Below are 14,448 nucleotides of genomic sequence, written 5' to 3' on the forward strand. Positions count from 1 at the left end.
CCAGAAGTTTTCTATACTTGCAACTATATTTATGTTTTTCCACATTTCTTGCCTTCTTGTCTGATCCTTCACCTTTTATTCTTTTTTTTGTTTTTTAGCACATTCAGTTGCTGCCTGATTTTTATCCACTTTGGTTTGATTTCCATTCCTGGTTGGTGTCGATATGCTTCTGCTAAATTAAGCAGAGGTGTCATCTTAGATTTGTTCTCCTCATGTTTCAAAACTTTCACTACATTTGGATCTTGTGAGGTCAGTAAATATGTGTGAAGTCCCACAACTGCAGATCTATACATATAATCAGTTTCAAGGAGGCCCATACCTCCTTTAGAATGGGGAATATATAATCTTGGTATACACTAATTTTTATAAATCATGTGGTGAGCATGAAGCATCCTTCTTGTTTTAATATCCAGTCTATCCAACACTTTTTGGGGCCAATCAATCACTCCAAAACTATAAGTTAGGACAGGAAGAGCAAACTGAGTTATGGCTTGGATCTTGTTCCTAGATGTCAGTGCTGTTTTCAGGATCAATTTAAGTCTTCTTAAGTATTCCTTACTAAGATTTATTCACATTTGTTCATGTTTTATTGCTGATCCTTCAACAATTCCCAAATATTTATACACTCCCTCTTACTCAAGCTCTTTTATATCACATTCTTGTCAAAAACTGATATTTTCCTGGTGCTGCAGTTTTCCTTTTTTAAAGGTTGCTTTTGCACATTTATCAAGGCCGAATGACATTCCAATATCATCTGAAAAGGTTTTGACAACCTGCAGCTGTACTTTCAGTTCCTCATCTGATGAGCTATACAGTTTTAAATCATCAACAAAGAGAAGATGAGAAGTCACTAGGCTTTGTTGTTTTCTAGAAGCCAAATTGTAGCCATGACCTAAGCTGTTAAGTAAACAGCTTAATGGATTAATGGCAAGGCAGAATAGCAACAATGACAGAGAGTCACCCTGGAATATCCCCCTTTGAATTTTTATCCCTGGGATAATAATCTGTCCTTTATCATGGCTTAATTGCAAAGTGGCCTGCCACTGTTTCATGGTTAGTGTAATGTAATCAATTAGTGTAGGATGTACCTTATACATTTTAAGCACTCTTTTATCCATGAATGTGGGATACTATCAAATGCTTTTTTATAGTCAGTCCATGCCATACTTAGATTCTTCCCTTTCTTACAGTTCTCCACTATAACATAGTTGGGGGGTGGGTACATGCCAGTTGTTATAAGGAGACTGATCTGTGGCCAGATCCCACCAGGGAGGACTTCACAGTGGGGGGGGGGGGGTTGTACTGGTCACCCATATTGGTAAACACATGATGCAATACATTGGTTCCCCATGTGAGGATATCACAACACTGCTGCAGGGCACTGTAGGTAAGGACCTGGATCATCTTTTGGGTAAGTGAGATGCAGCATGACTAAGCAACACAGTGTGTACATATTACATTTCCCTAACATGTATATCTATGCTCTGTACAGATATCTTGCATGATAGTCTTCTTGCAACATGCTGGAAGTAACTGGGATACTTACTTGTACAAAGGACAACTGGCATGTAGTGCCAAGGAATGTCCATAGATCTCAGAGTGATGTCACTTGAAATGCCATGATAGGAGTTAGCATAGATATGATCACTAACACTGTCATACACCTGGACACAGGATATTTGTAGATGGGTCATCTCCATCACCACAGCTTGTAGATGTGTGAGTTTCCAAAACCCTGGGGACACCTATCAAGGGTAGCAGACCTGTTCACTAATAAGGGATGCATGAATACTCTGAATGCCGCACTTATCCTTGTTAACTTGTTATACACATATGAACCTATGGAGCCATGCAAGTATAGTGCTGTACCTTGCTGAAGACATATTTCTGCCATGCTGACATGCCATTCTGTGCTGCTTTATTGTTGCTGTGTATCCATAGGACATCCCAACAGACTCTTGAAGCAGAAATATAAACAGGTCCATGACACACCTGACACTGTGTAACTATACAGCCATTACAACATTATACAACTTAATGTACACAAAAGTATGTGGCACACTCATGACAAATACCAGCATACAGCATCTATCCTTAGCTACTACAACTGGCATGGCAAAACAACACTACATTACAAAAGTACATGTTAAGTAATACAGTCACCCTGTGCATCAGACACATAGCTTCATTTCCCTGCATCGATGGTGAGGATGACAGGGATGTGGCACAGGCATCATCACTTGTACAGGATGTTGCATAGGAGTGCAGGAGGCCTAGGCTGACCCAAATGTTTTTTCAGCATGTGTGTGACTCAGGAAGGGAAGGAGGTAAGATGGACCATAGAAAGGTGCCCTGTGTTTCTGTAGGTGAACTGCATTTGACAGTGGTGTGTGTGTGTGCATGCACATAGTCAACCTCAGTGCTAGCCCTACATGTGTGTGTGTTAGACAGCTTTGGACCATACATGGTAGAGTTGACAGTTCACTGTCTCTGGCCCAAACACAGGAACTAGGTCTGCCAAGAGTTGCACTGGGACCTCCATGCCCAAAGTCAGAAGCGGTGCTAGTACCTGACAGTGACTGCTGTCTGCTGGGAATGTGCCCCCCCTGGAATGCTCAGGACTATGAGCCCATGTCCTGCCACATTGTGGTGTGGACAGCACACTACCGTCTTTAGCACTGGATGTACTGCCACTATGGGAGCATGATTCTGCATGGCCATGTGGACTCTCAGCAGATGGGGTTGCTGACCTATTTCCACAAGTTTGATGCTCAAATCCAACCACACATTCCAGCACAGACAATGTGCAGTCCAAGACAGACACTGTCTCAGGTCACCTTCTGTCCATTGATCCAGGGTGTCTCTAGTGTGGTGAAGGCAGTCACGGATGTAAGACTGTGCTGCATCCATAACCCTAGGCATATGTCTTATGTACCATTTAAAACATGTCTATGCCTCCATGATGGCTTGATACATGCGCCGAGTGATCAGTGATGTGACACCTGCAACAGGTAGTGGATGTAAAGCAGGCCTCCTACAAGCACCCCCGTCAATCCACCTGTGTAGGACCTCATCAGCTCTCTGGCTATGGCTAGAGTCTACACTCATTGGCGCCATAGTCACCACACTTTCCTATTTAATGTCCCCATTCTCTGACTGTCCAATATCTGTGGCATCCAGGAACATGGTATGTGTGGGCATACAAACTGTGTGTGGTGACAATGAGGACAGAAGAGAGATGTCAATCTCTGGGACAGATTCAGCCCCCAAAACCCTCAACTGTGCCACACTGTGGCCACCATCATCATCATGGCCTGAGGAGACACTGACATCAGGTTGTGTAGGGGACAGAGCCCAACCCCCGGTCACCTGTAATAAGAAAGAAAATAAATACATTAATACCTGCAATGTTATGATCTGTAGTACTATGTTGTGATTTATGTAAGACTCTATACACTGTTGTCAGTATAACAGAGCTGTTGAAAATCCAACCTCATATAGTAGCACATGAGGACAGTAGTCTTCCCACCAACAGCTGTAGTTACTTGAAAATAACATCTTGTTACACTGCAATATCATCGGCAACAGTAAGGTACACTGTTAACATTTGTGTAGACTTGGCACAGTTGACATATATGACACTCTGTAGTGTCCTGACAATACCTGCACATCTATCAGTGTGGTCACACCTGCAAGGCACAGGTATGAGTTTAACAAGTGCACAGAAGAATATGTGTGTGCAATTGGCAATCATGCTGACAGTACAGCAATGCAGGCAGCAGGCCTGGGATGACAGTCTAGGGATTACAATGTTGTAAACTTACATCTATAACAAGACAGTGTCATGCTTACTAGGAGCAGGACCATGGGCTTGGCCAATACCTGATGGACCTGTGAAAAGTTGCGGGAAAGGTAATGTCAGTACCACTGCATGTTCCACCATCACAAGGTAATACATCCATATATCTCACATTTACATTAGTTACTGTGTTAATTGTTATATTGGTCAAAATCTGTACATGACAGTCAAACTGCAGTGAAACCCTTCTTCCCCCAAAAGCAGACAGAGCTAACACCCACATAAAACTATATATGCCATGACACACTGAATGCTACAGCATTGCAATGCTGATCAAACATAGCTTACCTGAATGCTCCTCTGACATAGACACTATGGCACCCACATCCACAGTGTAGGGTGTGATGAATGCCTGGGAGTTGTCATGTGTGCCTAGATTTGCCAGGAATTCGTCAGTAGCTGAGAGTGGTTGTTCTGCTGCAGGCCCTCCACTGGTGACACCACAATCCCTGGCTACATCTGCTGCTGTTCTGCGTACGGCCTTGTGCAGTGTCAAACCTGATCATATGTCCTTCCCTGATGACCAGTGTCTTTGACATCACAGACAATATCAGCCCACAATGCCTTCTGCTGTTCCTTGTTATGCCTCCTGTTGGACAGTAAAACTTCATGGTGTTGATGGAGTGCTTCACTATTAACTCATTCTCTGCATCCTTAAAAGCTGCACAGTGTCTTGCATACATGTTCCTTGAGAGACAACAACATGGTAACACGTCAGGATAACAAATGTGAAAGTACACTATATACAGATACAACAAGGACAGAATGGCTGGTGATATCCATTGCTTGATCACACATGTCATATCCCCCACTGTACAAACATACTAAGCATGTGGATACAACTAGGACACTGGTGATAGTCAGGTATTCCTGTGTGTGCCATGACAGATACTGCAGTCTGTTCATACAGCTGACACTGGAATCTATTGTAGTGTGTCCCTAAGGGGCAACCCCCCTGCTAATATGTCAAACCAACTGTGCTAAACAAATAGCAGTGTGCTCATACAACCACTGTAAAGGTAGAGTTCTACAAGCCCAGTGTGCCACATTGACAATACACATTCCACCTGTGATGTCTTGCACATCCACTGTATGTGTAACAAATCTGTAGATCATTGAAATGTCATCATCACAGTTCTAAGAAAAGCTTAATGCTGTAATCCCTATTCCCCATAAATATAGTCAGACATCTGCATCCTGAGGTAAACAAGATGGTTACATACCTGATGGAGTGCAATACTCCTCTGCCAATATGTAATGATAATTAATACTTTGCATATGTGTGGTCTGTGTGAGGAAAGTCTCATAAAGAATGGTTACCCATAGCCAGATGCTTGTCTTTTTATATGCTTCTCATCAGCAGCTGATTGACTCTTTACCAATCTATGGTTCTGAAAAGCTAATTACAGCCAACACAGCTGACTTGCACTATCATCAGCCAATCACTTGCAACCACAGTACAATATATAAGGCGTTCATGTTGATTAGGGGCCCTTTCTGATATGTTATGCTAGAAATTACTGGGATGAGAAGACTACGTCATTGCAGAGGGTAGGTCTGTAGCAGCTTTTACATAGAGATGGGTGTGCTACAGGCCGCAGCTACTGCTGTAGGTAATAGGCATAGGCAGAGAGTCTGAACACTTTGCAGGACAACAAGCTGTAGGAGTAACTGTGGGAGCTGTGTCAGCCTTGTTGTAGAGGCAAAGCCAGAGTGAGGCTACTCTTTCCAGTCCAATTAAGGCATGTGTTTAAAGTAAGTGTGTTAGGCAACAGTATCACTAATAGAGTACTACGCCACATGTTTGCTGTGTCCTTGAGCAACATGGAGGATTAATATAACAACATATTCACCATTTGGGTGACTGTCAGGCTATGAGTTACAGTCTGGTAGTAATGTTGAACATGTATGAGGGCAGTCCATGTTACAAGCAGGTACTTCAAACGTGTATGTTAGGTGTGCAGCTGTGCTAATCTGCACTGTGGTTTTGAAAGGATTGCATGGTGCATTCTGATATTAGTGGCCCTCATTTGCAGTACCTGAGTTGAATTTCTCTCTGAATGCATATTAATGCATGACGTGACACTTAATGTACTTATACGTTTACTACAGGAATATGCGAAGTGGAATTAAACCAAAAATCAAAAGTCGAAACCAACACCACGCCTCAGGAAAGCATGGACACTTTGTTAAGCTTTCATTCACATTTAATGATCGTGAACTTCTTCAGAAAACATCCATCTACCCTTTCATCACACTTAAATACTCAATCAAAGAAATCACATGCTTAATTAACTGTTCAACATTAAAATTAAAGACACAGTTTTTAAGAAAGTCAATACAAACCATATGAAGCACATTTTCATACTAAAATTACGATGGAGGGCATTTCACAGGATGGGCTTTTGGATCTATCTACCAATCCTGTTCCAGAAAATTTTAGTCAGTTTTCTGAACAATTTAAGACTGTCATCTCAACTACTATTAGCAGGGGGCTCAAAAGAGCAGGCATTTCGAATCCACCATTGAATTCCAATCTGGGTCCTGAAGAGGAATGGTGCAAAGACGTATTAGAGGTTGGAGCGAGACCAGGCATTGATACATCAGTGGAAAGGATTTCTATTGTGAATAACAACATTTTTGAACATGTTTTTAAAATGCAAGACAACCCATTTTTAGGGATTGCTGACGCCTTAGACAATGACTCTGTGAGTACTGATAAGCCGCTAAATATGGCTTTTGAACAGAACCAGTGTAGGAAATGCATTTTTGAACTGGAAAAATTAACTTTAAGATATATTATGTTAAGTGTTGAAATTAGCTATTTAACTGAATGCATCAGGCGGAACTTTAAGATATATTATGTTAAGTGTTGAAATTAGCTATTTAACTGAATGCATCAGGCAGAAGTGTGTGCCGCAGGGTTTGCGGTTTGTCAAGTTTCCGAATTGTGTAAAAAATGGAGACACTTTATTCAATCATTTGATAATGAATTTGGAATCAAATTCATGCAGATTCCAATGGAACATTATCAACAGCAAATAGAAGAAGTTAAAAGTTTGATGAACGACTTGGACTCTAAAGTTAAAACTTTTTTGTGTTTCAATGCATTAAACAAACTGTATTATAGCATTTCTGCGAAGGCGGATAGGTACAGGGCTACTATAGTAAGTCGCAAACAGGGTAAACTAAAAAGGGATAGTTTGGCTTATTCTAATAAAACTGCGTATGCAGTACGTGAGTTCACTAGGCATGATAATACTGGAAGTAGTGGAAGTACACTGAATGATGCGACAAATGTTAATTTTGGTGTACATAATGATGTAGTTGTAAATACTGACAACATTTCAGGTAATGGTTGTGAAGCCTCTAGCACTCCTAATTGGCCCCCAAGTAGTGATAAACAAGGTACCACTACACAGGAGGGAAATGGTGGTTGTCCAACACATAATTTAGTTCCTTTTTTAATAGACAACCAAGGGAACAAGAAGACACCTTCTTGGTCCAATGTGGTGGAGAACAAAGGGAAGGGGAAAGGCAGGAACAACAAAAAGAAATGGTAGCACAAGAGAGTAATACAAAGTATGATATAGAGGTTTTGAACCTTTCTGGAGTACATCTATCAAAATGTGTTTATGATATATTGAGAAAGGGCCTTTCCTTTATACCAGGGAATTCTTTTAACTTTGCTAAAACCATTGTAGATTGTAGACTTTTTCTTGGAAAATTAAATTTGTGGTATATATTGGATGATATTAAGATGGACGGTCAAACAGAAAATTGCAATGGTCCAAAGAAAAAAAGTACATACAATCCCCCTCTTGTAGGAACACTTTAAGTTTTTCAAAACATTTGTGAATCACACTTTAGAAGTTTAAAACAGGACAACAAAGTACATAATTTGACATTGAACAAGAAGCTTTAAAGTCACTGTGTAACAACAAACAGCTTAGAGTTATGAAAGCTGATAAGGGGGGGGTAAAATAGTGATTATGAATCAAAATGAATATATTTTGTCGATAGAAAAGTTGCTGACAGACGAAAATTTAAAAAAAAAAAGTTGATTCGATATTCATAAAAAAATATTTAAGACTTGATACATTATTATTTGATATGTTCTGCCAGGGTGAAATAGATCACCGAACTTTTTCTTTTTTGCAAGTGGAATTTCCAACGATGGCAGTGCTTTTTGGGATTCCAAAAGTGCAGAAAAATTGTCATAATCCTCCTTTTAGACCAGTTATTTTGGCACCTAAATCAAAGACTGAGACTTTGTCTATTTGGTTAGATAGTATGTGTTGAATCCTGTGACACAAAATTCTAGTTATTATTTAAAGAACTCATGGCATTTGCTTGAAATATTAAAAGATTTGAGGTTTGATAATTGTAGGGTTCTTTTTGCCTCCTTGGATGTTGTTTCACTTTATACAAGCATTGACCAGGAAGTAGGACTTGAGTATTTGCTAGAATATTTAAGTAGTTATACTGATTTTTCTGGCATGAAAATTAACACTGTCTGTACACTTATGAATATAGTTCTAGACAATATTTTTTTTCTTTTCAACGGCAATTTCTATAAGCAATCATCGGGGTAGCAATGGGAGCAAGGGTAGCTCCTGCATTTGCTTATTTAGTAATGGCCAATTGGGAGAAGAAATTTTTAGTTACAAACAGTTTGGCAGAAAGCAATTTTATTGTATCACCTTTACATTGATGATTTGTTTTTCTTATGGAAGGGTGACTATGATGAATTTGTCAATTTTGTTTCAGATTTGAATGATTCTACTAGTTTTTTTAAATTTATTATTAGTGGATTTGGTGAAAGTCTAGATTTTTTTGGATTTGCATTTAACTTATGACTACTACAATATGAGCTTTACTAGCAATATTTATAGAAAATCTGTATTTGCAAATCAATACCTACATAGGGATAGTCTTCATCCACCTCATATGAAGAAGAGGGTGGTTAAAAGACAACTGATTAGGTTGAGTAGATTAACCTCTAGTGATGATTTGTTCTCGTATGAAGTGGACAAACTAAGAGGCTTTTTTGAAGCTAGAGGTTATGAAACAGGATGGTTAAAAAGGATAGAAAAGGATGTTTTATTTTTAAGAAGTGGAAAAGCTGTTCCCATTTTAAAAAGTATTAGTGATCAGTGGGTAAATAACAATGGTTTCAATAACAGCATAAGTACAGGTACCACTTCAGGATTCAGTTGTTCTTTTCCTTTACCCAGTACAAATGAAATGGAGTTTATTAGGAGTATAATAACAGACAGCTGGAAAATTCTTTTAGGAAATTCAGATTTGATTAAGGTCATTGGCCCTTCGTCTTTCACTTATAAGAGGGTGATTAATATGAAGAGTTTGTTGGAACACGGATCAAGTATTAATAATAATATCACTATGAATTTAATGCAGAAGAAGGGTAGTTATGCGTGTAATAATTGTACACAGTGCAGATACATGAGTAACACATCTTTGGTATTTTTCAAACATAATAAAAAGACCGTTTGGACTAGTGGTTTTTTCAACTGTAATAGTGATATGATAGTTTATGTGGCACTGTGTCTTTCCTGTCGGAAAAACTATTAGATGCTTAAAAAGACGTATATATGAACATCAGTTAGCCATAAGGAAGGGAGATGATAAAAATGCTTTAGCTAGACATGCCAGAGTGTGTAATCATTTTAAGAAATTTGTTTTGTCAGTGTTGGACAATGTGAGCTCTGAAATGTTTTCAGGTGATTACAAAACAAGACTAGAATGTAAAGAAAGTGTATGGCAGATATGTTTGGGCGCTGATAGTGCACCAGGTCTTAATGATGTTATTAATTTAAAATGTTTTTTTTTACAATACATGTAAAGTAATCATTATTACACTTACACATACACATTGGTATGTGTTTTTAGTATGTAAATGTGCTTCATATGGTTTGTATTGACTTTCTTAAACGCTGTGTCTTTAATTTTAATGTTGAACAGTTAATCATGTGATTTCTTTGATTGTGTATTTAAGTGTGACGAAAGGGTAGATGGATGTTTTCTGAAGAAGTTCACGATCATTAAATGTGAATGAAAGCTTAACAAAGTGTCCGTGCTTTCCTGAGGCGTGGTGTTGGTTTCGACTTTTGTTTTTTGGTTTAATTTTAGTTTTCATTTATATAGTTTGTGCTTTGATATGTGAAGTGGGTTTCTATCTGCAGGCCTGTGACTTCTATCAGTGAAATGCAGACATTTTATTTGATATGCATTGTGTGGATAAAGAGTGCATGACTCACTCATTATTTGCTGGCCTCACAATACTATAATTCCAGTGCTACATACCACTGGATTTGAACCCAACACTGTGTGTGGCAAAATGTACTGTTTGCAAGACATTTAACAGACTGAACTACTAAACTACTGAGTCACTGCTACAGCAGGTGTATTTGCAAGATATATGTGCACACATACAGGCTGTGACAAACATTTTCTACAGCCATCAGTATGTGCATGGCTTTATATGGATGTATTTCTGCACCAGGGTCCCAGTTGAATGTGTATTTTGCCATTAATGCCTTAGCTGGTATCTTTCTATATGTTGCTGATAAAAGGGCATATTTACCTGCTATCACAGGCCACACACATCCATTATCATGTCTTTGGTTTTCTAGTGGTATACTATTGCACTAGAATCCAAAATACACTCCCATTTTTACCATTACTTTTAATCAAGTTTGTACGACACAGCACAACACACAGCTCTGCTGAAACACGCTTAATGACTGTAACTGGCAATTATTATGTTTTGTTTAAACCTGTTGTTTTAATTAAGAATTGTGTGGCATGGCAGGTTAATACAGTGGTCTGCAGGTGTGATGGTCATTGGGACAAAATATTGGACAGGTATTTATTTTGCAAGTGTGCATTACAATTTTAAAGACACATATAGTCAATATAGTTTGATTTATCTGAGGTTAATGAAGCTGTGTGATGTGCTAAAATATAAAGAAAAGAAAAATAGGGAGATAAAAATGTGGTGAAATGGGGTGCAAGCAGAGGGAAACATATTAAAAGGTAGGTAGGGATGTGCAGGAAGGATGTAGAAAAGAACCATAGCTATCAATTTCTTGTACAGCAACAACTGTGCACTTTGACAGAATTTGTGCATGACTTTGAACTCTCACCTCCGAGAGAGGGGTCAGGACAACTTAACTGTATTGTCAAGCCAATTGGACCAAATTACATGTGCCCAGTGGACATGTGTGCGAAATGGAGACCTCTGCATGGGACAATTTTATTTTTTTGGGACAGGTGCCCATTTTTTTTTTTTAAGGTGAGAGAAGAATGTTGGGAAAGGAACATAGGTATATGTGGGGGAGGAAAGTTGGGTAGGTGAGAGTGCATTTGCAGACAGACAAGACAGAGAAGACAGCAGAGAGGGGCGGTGTGTGACACATGAGAGGGATGAACACCTTGGATGGGGAAGGTGTTGTGGAATCTAAGTGGCATGTGCCTCCATAAGGCAGAAGCATGACTTACTCACATCTCCACCCATGGCACTGTCTGCATTGCTCCATCACTGCCCCGGGGGTGGCAGTGTTGGAGGCTGGGCACTGGGGTGAGGCTGCCCCACTAGGTTGGCCAGCATGTCCTCAATATGGCACAGGCAGTGGTCAAACCCATGGTAGACTATTCTGCACACCAAAGCCAGCAGTTCAACCTGAGTGACTACTTCCCTCTACCACTGCTCCCAGAGGGGGCCCGGCACCATATCTTGGGGCAGTATGACTCAACACCACAGGCAGTGCAGGGGCTGTAGAGGGGGCACCATTGGTCTAGGTCCTAGATGTACTGGGACCCGGTGTCCCAGCCAGATGGGGCCAGGTAGGCAGATCAGCCGAAATTGGCCTACCTTGACATGCTGTGGTAAATGAGGTATAGCAATAAATTAAGGTTAGTAATAACCAAACCATTGTTAGTATTAACAGAATGGAACATCATATTTATCAATCTAAATATATATGAATGTATATTATGTGTAACACAACATTAAGTAACATAACCATCAGTATGTTAACAGCATGCCAGTAAGAACTAAAACATAAGGCCAACAAAACAGTTAGTTTAAAAAAATATGTTAATATTGAATCCTAATAAAACATAACAATATTAAATCACATTTTAAGAAATATAGTTAGTTTAACAAAATATATTAATATTAAATCATAATAATAAATAACAATAACACATAAATAAAGATAAGGGGGGGGGGAGAAAGAAACATTCCATTACTGACAATCCAGACTATATTCCTGAAAACACTGATAATAAATACTCAACATGCATTTAGTGTCAGTTTTGAGTACAGCAACTACAATTCTCCAATAGCTGATTTAGCACATACATATTTCTCAAGCTGTTAGCATGGGTCAGTATGGGTCAAGCAATAATAAATGCAGGTACACAACTACACAGAACAGTTTCAGATAATGTGGACTTACATAACTACCAAGGTGTTCTGTAAGTGGATTTCGTAATACATTACATTCCAGGAAATCATTTTTATGGTAATCCTGTGACAGACAGATTAGGCAGTTTTAATTACATTATGAGAAATCATGACACTTGAAAGGCATGTTTGTGCACAGTACATAAAATAAACATCTGTCATGCCTTATTTAGCAGGCATGGGAATAGAACCCAATAGCTGTGACTGAAGGGGACATCTGCAAAAAATGTAATTATTGACTGCAGCAGCTTAGTACAGAGATGCAAGGAATACAGCCATACTGGAGATATTTAGACAGATCTATTTAGGTATCAACAATGCTGCTTAACACTTTATTGTTATTGTTGATAAGTGTCTGTGAAATGTAAGCACAATCATATCTGTTCATAACATGGGCTACCTCAACCATATAACTTGTTCCTGGAGTGGAAGGAAATGAGAGCATCATGTGACTAAATACATTTTTATTCTAGAACTATTAAAGCGTTATACTAGACTGCAGTGACAGTAGAACACACATGCATGGAATACAGCTGTACTGCATTTATTAAAACAGATTTCTTTAGAAATCATCAATGCTGCTTCACACTTTATTGGTATTACTGATAAATGTCTGTGAAGTCCACACACAATATGTGCCCATAGAGTGGGCTACCTCACCTATATACTTTGTTCCTGCAGTAGGAGGAACAGAGAGCATTATGTGACTTATATTGGCCTGGAGACAGTGTTACACTTGACTGCAGCAACCTTACTATAGACAAGCAATACAATACAATACAGCTCTACTGCCATGGTTATGACAACACAATCCTGTTGTGCACCATTTTGACTACTGCTATTGGTATTGTTTATTGTTTATTGCAATACAGTTGTTACTGTTCATTTATAGCACTACAGCTCGAATTGCCCATTTATTGCACTAGAGTTTTCATTCTGTATACTTTATTGCAGTAAATGCTTTACTATTTCTTGCTTATTGCACTGTGGTTAGCATAATAATTCCATGCTTACCACACTCACTGCACAACCTGGCCAGGTGCCTGGCATGAGACTCAAGATTGTGAGCCATCTCAGCTGCAGCTGTTGGAAAAGAAGCACACCATTATGCATACCATTTTTGCAGAAATTCAGCTTGCAGTTTGATAAAACAGTGGAATGCCTACTAACATATTTGTGGGGCATTCCCCGCACCTGCCTCTTGGAACCAGGTGTCTAAGTTTCCCCTCTTTCTCATCTTCAATTCATCAAAATGGTGGTGACACTGCTCACCTGTGAGGGGGATAGCAGTGGCACTAATGAGTTCCCTGGCCAACTGGTCTCAGGCCTCTACCTTACATTTCAAGCCATAGAAACTTCCCTGCATCAGCCTGGATTCACATTTTTTTTTACCAGGAGTGCAACAAAGACCCTGGATACCTGAACACCTCATCTCTGCACCCAAAAGCATGCATCTTCACCAGCACCACCTGCCATATCAACAGATGATTAGACTCCAATGACTGATGCAGAATTCCCCCTCTATTGGTCTTAATATAGGTTGTTTTCCTGTCCTTACACATCATTGAGCAACATTCAGAAAAGCACCACATTGCTTAGCATTGTGCAAACCAGTTAAGCAGAGCTAAACAACATGAAAACTCTCACAAGTGAAGTTTTAGCTAAGCTTAGCACTTCACAAACAGCAGTAGCCATTAGCATGTTTAAGCAGCGCAGCATGCCATATTTCACAAATTTGTTTTTAAAATTAAACATATATAATAAATTAAATTACAGGCATCCTGTGACTGCTATGGACTTGAACCCAGGACGTACTAAGCATTAGGCTGTAACTCTACCCATTTAGCTACTTGGATATTATAAAAACTAGTATACCTTCACATATACTACTGGGCTACCTATTAGTGCTGCTAAGCACTGTGGCATGCCATGCAAACATGCTTAGATAGACCTAGAAATAAATAATTAATTACATCTGGTTTCTATTTTTAGATGTCTGGCAGGTGTCAGCTATGTATGTATATGCACCGCGCTGTGCAAATGGTAATTAAAAAAATTTAATTATGATAATTAACTACATCTTGTTTCTATTTTT

The sequence above is a fragment of the Protopterus annectens genome, chromosome 6.part0 (genome assembly GCF_019279795.1).
Source record: "Protopterus annectens isolate FY-2018-M chromosome 6.part0, PAN1.0, whole genome shotgun sequence".
In the NCBI taxonomy this organism is placed as follows: Eukaryota; Metazoa; Chordata; order Ceratodontiformes; family Protopteridae; genus Protopterus; species Protopterus annectens.